The following is an 11,003-nucleotide window of genomic DNA, read 5'->3' as shown; positions in this document are numbered from 1 at the left end:
TTTTAGTTGCGGTTTGGCATACGCATGCTGAGGGGAAAACCTGCCAACGCCTTAAATAAACAGCCCGGTTAGGGGTACGGTGTGGGGCGATCGCCACCTTGGTAAATCAAACTGACTGGTGGCCCCCACTGCTCCTTTAAGTCCTGCATCCACAGTGTGGGCCCACATCTTCTACCACTATTAAATGATGAAATTATCTGAAGAGAGAAATTTTTCCAAGTTAGCTTTTGAAGTGCTGTAACTTCCATATACTTTCTTGCAACTTTTGGACAATCGCACATTGTAAGCAGTGACTGACTGGTCGATTTTTTACTTAAAAACAGAAGCTTCCCCACTGTGTAGAGAAGTGACGGTTTCTTGCAGCATTACAGAGGCTGTACAAGTGGCTGTCTCCTTTCTGCCAGATGATGTCATGCCCTGGTTTCCTGGGTACCCAAAGTCCACAGGATGGAATCTGAACTCATTTGGTCAGATGGCTGGAAAGTGAATGAACATGTGTTTTCTCCCATGATGGCTCTGCTCCACCGTCCCCGTGCTCCCATACGTGACTTGAATTAAAACAGTGGTGTGGTATCTTCTCATTCTTTTGGATGACTGCGCTGTGTGCTGCAGCCCATCCCGAGGGAATCCCTAATGGCATGAGCTGCGCTGGCAAAAACTCTCCTCGTTTTCACATCCCCTTTGGCTACGCTTGCCCGGTTCCTTGGCCTGTACTGACAGCCTGGCTGGGATTCAGTTCAAAGCCAAGACACATTTAGGTGTCCACAAGTAGGTGCCTACATGTGCTCCAGTTTGCTTAAGTTTTCATTGCAGCCAGTGGAAATCTTGTCAGGACAGCCACTGGCACTTAGCGAGTGATCTAGTCACCCTAAACTAGACACTCCGGCTGGACTCATCACCTAAACAAAGGTGCTGATGCTGTGTGGTGGTCTCCAAGTCTCCTTCCGGAAAAGAGGATCTTGTGTAGGTAGGTCTTGTATTGTTTTCTGCCAGCCTCAACGTGGCAGTCTTGGTTGTCTCTTTTTGGGCAACTGAGCGTCATGTGCTATGGCTGGTCTGATGAATTACTCTTAATTTAAGAGTGCATTCCCTGTACTGACTAGCTCTTCACTGAGTTTGTGAGTTTAAACAGCTTGTCACCTGTAGAAAGTAAATGCCAGTCTGGAGTTCAGTCACATCCACTTCATTCTGATCCAGTGGCCCTGCTCTGAACCTGCTAGCCAAATAGCAATGCCAAGTGGCCCAAATCTGCTAGGAAGTCAGCTGTGTCAGAAACAAAGACAACTCATGCTTCTGGATTGCCAAACTTGCACGCATGTGTGCACCAAACACGATCTATCTCGTTGGCCTCTGTCTGGCCTTGTCTTCTTTCCCCATCAATCACTGTCCCCAGCCACACCATTTCTAAACAGATGCTGGTTCTGCCCACTGCAGCTCTGTGCAAACACAGAGACACAGCAAAAACCCAAAGGAAGCAGAATGTACTTGCATATGCAATATTTTCTTTGGCTTGCGCAGCACAGCCCTACCCCAAACTCTGCAGAGCTCTTCATGACTGTAACAGGCATGCTTTCGGCTGGGCTGGGAGAGTGTATCAAGAACAGCCTGGGCTGTCTTGAAAAGACACCGCACCTCATATATCAGGGGTTGACAATGGAGTACTCGTAGGGAGGGCCACCCCACACCTTGTACCTGCTTGGCCTTGGCCATTCACAACATGCCCCTTAGCAAGCTTCTCATTCTCATTCTGCAAAGATCTCATCTCATGCAGCATTCATTTACAAGGTGATCAGACACATGAAGAGGCACCCTCTTGCTGTGGGAAAGGCTCTGACAACACTGCCTTTATCCTCAGAAGCAGCTTCCTGGATATTAATTAAGGCAAGAAGAGAGAGAGTATGTGGGACCAGCCTTGTGCTAAAAAGGCCTACTTCAGAACAAGGGATATCTGAGCCAAGGGATGTGCTACTAAAACAGGATGTCCACTAGATACCTTATCCACCTGCTCCTATCAAAGCCTCTCCAGCCTAACACCGATGTTTTAAGGAAAAGCATAACATTGTAAAAACGCACAGAAATACACCTGAGACTGCTGGAGCTGAAGCTAGACAAGAGAAGAGAGCACCAGAACGTGTGTGTCTAACAAGTGTATGAGAGAGGGCTAAAGAGAGGAAAGAAGTGGTTCATGTATAACTGTTAGTTGACTCCTTCCTTTCTCCCCTTCTGCTCCCCTGAAAGAAGCAATTAAGCCATGCTCCAGGACGTCAGTGGCACATCCCATGACAGTGGAGATGAGTCTTCGTATTCAGCAACTGGAGTATGTCTCAGGAAAGCTCTTCTAGACCTTCTTTAATCACTTCCAAAGCTCTCACACAAGACTGGTTCTGACATGGGCCAAAGTGTTGCAAACTTTTGTTGGGCAAGGGTGAATCCCACAGCCAGCCAGCAGAGAGAGCATGGGTGTTGCCTCTCCTTTGTTGTGGTTTCCCTCTAGGAAGTGGGTTGCTCTGTATTGTTCCTCTAGGCCACTCAGCAGAGCTGTACAGGAAATGAGCTCTTGGTCTTACTCTGGAACCCAGCATGAAAAAAAGGATAATTAATATGTCTTGACTTTTGGGGTTAAATGTTACTAGAAGGAATTTCTGGAGCTTCTGCAGAGGGCTTCCAGTAAAAGGCTTCTTTTGTCACTGCATTTCTTCCTGGCATCTCTGTCACAGGGCCCAGCAGCTCACACCAGGCATTACAACATACTTGGTTTCAAAATGTTCTGGAATGGGCCAAGAATGGGCCACTCAGCTGCACTGGATGGCTTCTAGAGGACCTCAGGGCACTGAGGCCAAGGGAGCCCTGTCTTCAGGGGCTGACTCTGAGATGACTAAGAGCTGTTACAGACTCTGGCAACCAGCTGGGTAAATGTCCCACATGGGTGGAATTTCTCATGCTCTGCCACAGGCATTCCAGGGTGGTCTGGCTCAGCAATCAGCTGAACTGCTAGGAATGGTGGTTCCCAGCATTTCTCTGCTTGGAGGTGTTACAGGATAGCCAGACTTCCTTCTTCAGCCTTTACATAGAAAAGGTCTTTCTCTGCCGTCCTTCTAGCTGTATGACTGCAAGACTCTAAAGAGAGGTCAGCCATTTCTTACCAAAGAGAACCCAGAAACAATGAACTGGCTCAGTGGACTTCAGAAGACTGTCGGTGTCATAAACAACGTCATTGGCATCTCACACAGCTCATTACCTCCATGCACGCTTCATTTTGCCCCAGCTCACATAATCTCTTAAACACACTGTTGTTGCTTTTCAAAGGTTGAACGAGACGTACTTCCTCCTCAGGTATGCTCCCACCATTGTGGCAGTGGGCTCCTAGGTGTGCCTTCGAAGACAGAACGATCCCCCATGCTGTTCCTTTCCTCAGTAAATCCTTTGGACATCATTCTCATTTCCAACCTGGTGGAGTGGGGATCCTCATCCTTTACGTCTCCCTCCTGTGTCTTATAAGTATGAATTTTCATTGTAATGCTTCGTCCAAACAGAATCAGTCCCTTTTGATGCAACTATATTCCTTTCTTTCTTTATACCACAAATTGTTTTTAGACTTACGGCATTAACTGAAGTAATAACTCCTGCTTTACCTCTGGTATAGTGATTTGACTTTAATAACATCAAAAAGTGAAGTACTTTGATTTCATTGAGAATAATTCACTAACTACTCTATGCATGTGTATAGCATATAGTGCTTCGTTCCTACTTGACTGGAAACCATTACAATACTGGTATTATGAGTATTTATTGCCTGTTCTACAGAAGTGCTTAGATTCCAACCCAAAAAGTGTCTCAGATGTTAGGTGTTACTGAGGCAGGACATAAAAAAAGAGCCCTTAGGCCAGAGTTTACAGTCCAGATTAAGAGTACATGGGGCAGGCTGTTAAACAAATAGGGTAGGGAAAAGTACCAGGTGGAAAAAGGGTCTAGGAAAGATAATGTAGAAATCTAAAATAAAACAAGTTTTGAGATCAAAGATGAATTTTACTTATGCCTTTATTGTTTAGTCAGAAAATAGAGTTTGGAAATCAAATCCACAGATGAGCTGTGTCTCTTCTTGCCTGACCTGTTAAATTGAGTATTTTGCACCTGCCATTAATATAATATGTTGGTTGTCTCTAACAATGCAAAATATCATTGTATTTTTTAAGCCATGATGCAAAATATCTAGTTGTTAAATATACATTTCCCATGAGGAAACAGCTAACACTGCGAGCCAATGCAGAGAGACCAGCATCCTACCTCCCATGGGCACCTACTTTAGAATAAAATCTCTACTGGCTGGAGCAAGTCTAGACGACTGAAGTTAGGTCAGACGAATCCCATGTGCATACAGGTTGTAAATCATACCTTTCAACATACATACGCAATCTTATACCCACATAACACGCATCATCAGTATGCTCTTCAAGTGGAGTTCTGATTCTTGTAGTGTGCAGGACGGACTATGTAACCCCTCACTGCTGTTACCTCAGTGTTACCAGAATGTTACTTAATTTCTAGACCACTTCTCTGGGGTTATGTAGTGATCCCATCACTGTTTAACAAATCAGGGAGTTATGACACACAGAAATTAAGGTGGTGTGTCATTAATTAGGTGTTCTAATTAAGATTAGAAGTGCCACCTTCCCCAGCCTCAGCCTCCTAAGACATGGCTTTTCAGAGTACTTAGGTGGGTGTAGTCCTTTTCTCAAGCACAGTACAACTTCAGTTGCAGCCTTTGGCAGTCCTACACACTGCAGATCACTGATCCTCCAGTCATGCGTCACGTAACATGATCACCACCTAGAAAAGAAAAGTGAGCAGTGACTAGCAAAAGTTTCACTAAGTGAATTCCCAAATATCACAGCGAACCTACGAAGGTACAAAGGTGCTGAAGTAAAGTGCTGTTCTTCTGAGTTTGTCCAGTGACTCTAACCATGACACTATTCTTCTTCTATAAACCTCTGTCTCATGTCCTTTGTACTTCTGCCATAAATGAGGTATGAAGAGAGGGAAAGCACCCTCCTTCACTGTACAAACCTGATCACCCCCAAAACAAGCTTTTTCCACACAGAGAATGAAACAGAATTCTACTGCAGAAATAGTAGGTGGCCATGTACTTCAAGACCCCATCATAATGCCTTTTCACAGGGCACGGGGTAAAACCAATTTTAATGCTAACATTGCCTGATTTTTCTGGATTGGACTCTTAACAAAATAATTTTCTCCGCAATGTCCTAGGGTTTTTACAAAAGCAAATGAGAAAAAAATTCAAAACCAGAAGTTCTATCATGTGGCAGCATATTATTATCTCCACAGTATCGCAGTTGGTTTGGAACCTCTAAATCCACAGTATAGACCTCTTCCTGCGGACTTCTGCCAAAATGACAGATAGTGATAGCACGTTTTCATCCTACTAGGTCAGACATGGGGTTTTGCAGAGACTTTGCAGGAAGCAGAACAGTGTCAGATACACATCCCAAGGCCTCTGTAGAGAGATGGGCTTTAGTAGTTAACAGAATACCCTTTCTGCTTGCTCCTTCCCTCTTTGATCCCTCCTATCTCATCTCTTCCAGCATGTTTTTTCCCCTGTCTCTGACTCCAGCTACTAATCCTATTCTCTTTGCCTGCACTACCTTTCATTTCATTCTCTGTTTTCACAGTCCTGTGAGTTCATTTGATTTCAGTGTCCTGCCCTACCACCAGGCTACCAGTCAACCCATTATGTCTTTGGCTAACCCTCCACTTCTCCCCACATGTCTGGCCTGGATCTTCCTGTCTCCTACTTCCAGTTCCAGTCCCAGATTCTTTCTCCTACGTTCCATCCCCAAAACATGTATGTTGAAAAATACAGCCAATCACTTAAGAGCATCTAAGTATTATTCAAAATGCATAAATGGAAAGGTATCATTCTTTTTCTGGGAGATTTGCTTATTTGCAACCGACACCTATTATTTAATCAGAAAGCAAACAGTTCACAGCTATCGTGCTAATGCAACTGTTCGTCTAGGGTGATGCTGCACTCTGCTGGATGTGGCTAGTTCCATTACTTGCACTTTTTAGTCTCTTCTCCCTTATTTTCCCACAATTAGTTTGTATTCAGCACTTTTCAGTACAAGTACAGTTTTAGCACAAATCATTTCTACTTTGCAGTACTGGTTTTCATGAAAGCTGACTGACATCCCTCTTTCTGATTTGGCTTCCATTACACTCAAATCCTAAGATATAAGAAAACTAGAGGAAGAAAAAAAATGAAGGAGTAGAAATACATCTGACCATCCAGGTGTTTCCTTTGTATTTGCCACAGTTCTGCAAGTGCCATCTCTTGTGAGAGAGGTCTCCATAGTCCATGCCCCTTTGACCAAACATCCTAACTATGATAGGCTCCAGGCATCTTTCTGTAGCTCCTCTTCCTTAGAAGCACCACTAAGAAAAAGTCTGCATGAAATTTGCAAACAATCAAGGACTCAACTGGTCTAATTAAAACAGAATGTACTAGGAATGTATAGGAAAACTGGAGTGGACCAAAAGGACTTGTGTGAGTAACTCAGTTTACTCAGCAAATGTCAGGCCAGGGAGGTACATCTTGGATTCATTACAAAGGAAGCAATATCTTACTTGTCCTCTGCTGCTATCCTCGGGCAGCTGTCAGCAAGACAATCTCTTCCTTCCTCCCCTTTCTGATCCTCTTGACTACAGCGTCTCAGAGACACAGCCTCTAGTGTCCAACGTTTCTTGTTCCTACCGCTCCCACAAACACCGTTCCTTTATAGCCTGTGACCACTTTTGATGTTCAAGTTGTGACAGATTTCATTACCTTATAACATGGGCTGGTCGCAGTTGTATTTCAACAATGAAATGTCTGCACCATCTGGGATAAGAGTCTCTCTTCTCTCTACAGTGGTTAACACCTTCTAACATGACCCTCATCCCTGCCCCCTCCAGCTAACTCTGGAGTTATATTTCCCAATTTCCTTTCTCAGAACTTGGCATTTCAAAAGCCTCTTTGATCTTGCCATCACCTCGGCATGCCTGAAGGGTAAAGATGTGTAGACCGTGGTTTGCATGTCAGTCTCCCCTCATTCAAGGTGTTAGACTGGCTAGGTCGATTTGTCCATAAAGCAAGACGACTGGTATTTTTGTACCGTTTTATTATTGATACTTCTCCTCCGTAACACCAATGAATTATTGACAAAGTCCACCCATCCCTGTGGCTAGGGACTTTATTACCTTATGGTCCATGGAGTTCTCTTTCCGGACTGTGTTTAATTCTGTATTTCTCATGTCTAATGCGTTTGATTCCTGTTTGACCTGAATTGTCAGCAAAGCTAAAGAAGATTCTATCAGTGGAATGACAAGCAAAACAAAAGTATGATACTGCACTTCTGACTCCTTATTTATGGCAGAGATGGGGATGCAGGATCTGAAAGGCCTCACCTATAAAGAGCAAGTCCAGTCAAACTTTGGATTAAAAAATTAAACCATGTGTTCACACAGGAATGCTGTCATACTACATAGCTGGTAACACCCCGATCCCTTAAAAGTGTAAATGGCATTAATTTTGCTCCTCCAGTGCTATGCAGCAACAAAAGGCAGTATCTTATTCTACAGAAGCCAGGACAATTTTGAGCGATAAAGATTTCACTATAGGATTACCTCAAAAATCTGTAACTCTGTTTCCCTGGCTCCAGCTCTGGTACTTTCTTTCTGACATTGTCCATAACATAAGCACTTCCTGATCCTCAAAGGCCATGAAAACGGGAAGGACCCGGTAGACCTCTTCTTTTGCCATATTATTTTGCACACACATAAACCAGCTGCTGTTTCTGAGCTATTTCCATACAACTCAGTAAGACTGCCAGGAGGCTCCTCTTAGAAAATTACAAGTATTTCCCCTTAGCTCATCCCCTTCACCATCCATCTCACATTTCGGAAACAGTTTTTATTAAGCAGCTATGTGCTTATTCTGTCCATTGAGATGCTACCGCCACAGCTAAACAGTAACAGTAGGTATTGCGCACTGATCAGTGTAGATACCCGAGACACTGGGATTTCAGAAGAGAACTGGGATCTCTTGGTACTTGTGATGCCAAATAATGTTGGTGATGTTGTTGTTGTTATTACTATTCCAGCTGACTTTTGTAACAAAATATCATGCCAAAAGGATCAGTTCCCATTAATCTCGACTGAAAAGCATGTTGAAAAGATGCTAAGAGTTACCTTAACCTTACCATAATCTTTTTCACATTTTGAATTGAAACTTTTTTTTAAATTTGGAATTTAATTCCATTAAACTGGAATTCTAGCTAATTTAAGGGTGAAAATAAAACATCCTTTCAATTTTTCAGTGGACCTGGTTTATTTTCTGTTCAGATTATTGGTTCACGAAAATGTTAAGGCATTGCCTTTTTGACTGGTTTTAGAGCATGACTTCCAGTTTTGTGCTATAAGTCTGTCCTGCACAGCTACAATGCCACTTGCCATGGGTGGGGAATGTGCCAACTACCGACCAGGCCCACAGACGACTGCAGGCCTCTGGGTGACAACCACCCTGCTTGGGATGAAGGCAAGAGAGTACAAAATAAATGTGGAGAAGGATTTAGGCCACCACGCAGGATCTGGACTGAGACGGACTTGGATCGAGTCCTGGGAGGTGCCAAGGACACAGAAAAGCCCCGAGGCTTGGTACGGCACCTCAGCTTCTTCAAAATGGCGTCGCCGGTGGCAGCTACCCCCCGGCCGCTTTCCCGCCTTTTCTAACGGTTCGGCGGGCGGCCCGGCTCCCGCACCCATTGCCCGCGCCCTTTCGAGGCGCAGTTACCCCCGCCTCCGCCGCCCTCCGCGCCCGCGCAACTCACCGGCGCACCCCGCTCCACCGCCCCGTGCACACCTGCGTCCCGCCCGCCGCCTCCCCGCCACTCCGCGTACCACAGTGGTCACGGGTGTAGGGCCCCCGCGGGCTGGGATCGCTGCGGGCAGCAGCCCACTCACCCTCCCCGGTACTCAGCCCCCGAGCCCCAGCTGGCAATGGCGAGGCGGAGCGCCGTGTGGCTGGGAAAGGTGGCCGCTCTGCGGGATGCGGTGCACGGCGGCTCCGAGCCGCGGCAGGGCGGCAGGGCGGCAGGGCGGCAGGGCGGGCGCCCGGGCGAGAGCCTGCCCCTCGGGTCGCTTTTCCTCCGACATCCATCAGAGGGGGCTCCGGCTCTTCTCGTGGCTCGGTCTTCCCACCGCTTCCTCCCACCGCTTCCTCCTTCCTTGCAGCCCGGGGTGACCCGGCGTCCGCGGCGGAGGCTGAAGCCTTGGGACGGGATGACAGGCGGGAGCCTTAGCGTGAAACTTCATTAGGCGGCATGTGGCTAATTGGGGGACGCGGGGAGCGAAGAAAAAAACAGCAATAGTTTTCCCCTTCCCTGTCGCTAGCCGGTGAATTGCTGCCCCCCCTCCCGCCCCTCGTTGCGGGGCTGGTGCGGAGGCAGGAGCGGCCGCTGGGCAGAGCCGGACCTGGGGCGGGCTGTGGCAGGAGCCTCTCGCCCAACCTCGACCCCGTCGGCTCCCTGGGGTGGCGAAACCCTCAGGGGCAAGAGGCTTGGGTAGTTGTTTTGTCTTCAGAAAGAGGCAAAACTAGCGATAGGAACCGCGGTTTGCAAGGGAGCGGCTGTGAGGCACCAGGGACGCGGCGGGCGCTTCCTCTCCGGAGCCGCGGCAGGGTTGCGGGGCGGCCGGGCCTGCCTCGGGCGCGGGGCCGGGAGGGAGAGCCCTCACGGGTACGGGGGAGCTCCCGGCAGCCTGCCCTCTCATGTCGGCGCTAGCCAGGCTGCTGGGCTTCACACGGCAGGGCCAGCGACCTCTGGAAAGGGATGCTGCTGAGGAGGTGCCTCCTGCTCCGGTCAGTGTTGGGATAATCCCAGTCTGAGTCTCAGCCGATTGTAATCCCAGGTGGAAAAGGGACAGTCCAATCATAATTCCCCAAGTATTGCCGTGTTCCAAAATATTTAGGGTTCGGCAGTAGATGTAAAACTGGAGTAAGACCTGTCACGGAAAAGGCTTGCTGCTGGTCTCTCTTGTCTGTAGCTGTTATCTTCTGCTTTTCTCGTCAGAGGGAATCTAAAAATGACATTTGTTTTAGATTACAAAAATAACGACAAGATAAAGTAGCCGTGAGAGAGCAGAGCTTGTGTATCTCCTCTATCAGAGTGTAACAGACCTAGGAACAAAATGGCTGCTGCCTTTGCACATCAGCAGCGGGGACGGAAAAGTAGGGAAAATGCGCACAGCCCTCTGCTCCCCAGCTACATCCCTTGATGCCATCCATCCTCCTTTGCAAGTCTAAGGAATTGGTTTTTGCATTGTGCAATTCTTAGTATTTTGCCTGACTATTTTTAAGGGCCATCAGGCGGTCAGACTAGTATTAACCCTAAGTTACAGTTTATGAATATTATAAGGGTTTGGATATTGCAAATTTGTATTTCTTTTTCCAGTGCATAATAGGGAAAGTGTGCAGCTGATACCAGTTCAGGGGGATTTTGTCTAACCAAAGTCAGTCCTGCTACTCCTTCAGTTGGAAGGGACCTGAATCTATTATGCAGTGGGCATAGTGGTCATCTTCACAGAAAACTCCAAGTCTGTGGCTCTCTTCCAGCTACTAACTTTGTTTTGAAAGGGCAGCTGATATTGTAGGTGATAAAATTTTAAATTATAAGTAAGCCTGAGATGCTGAATACCTGAAGGACAGGTAAAGTCACAGGTGAGGGGGGAAAATTTGAATTCCTGTTTCCTCACAGTTCTGTTGTAGATGTGAAATTCTAAGAACATGAGGCAAGGTTGTAGAGAGAGTTAACATGTTTTACTAGGCTAGCTTCATATAGTTGGAAAAATACCTACAAGCTCTTGAACACATAAGCACTTCTTAAGAGAAGTTGCCTGTTTTTTCCATTTATATGCTGTTTTCTGATATTGATCTGAATGTGTGAATTTGTCAG

Source organism: Phaethon aethereus (genome assembly GCF_964289735.1).
Source record: "Phaethon aethereus genome assembly, chromosome: 3".
In the NCBI taxonomy this organism is placed as follows: domain Eukaryota; kingdom Metazoa; phylum Chordata; class Aves; order Phaethontiformes; family Phaethontidae; genus Phaethon; species Phaethon aethereus.
This window is presented reverse-complemented; position numbering follows the sequence as displayed.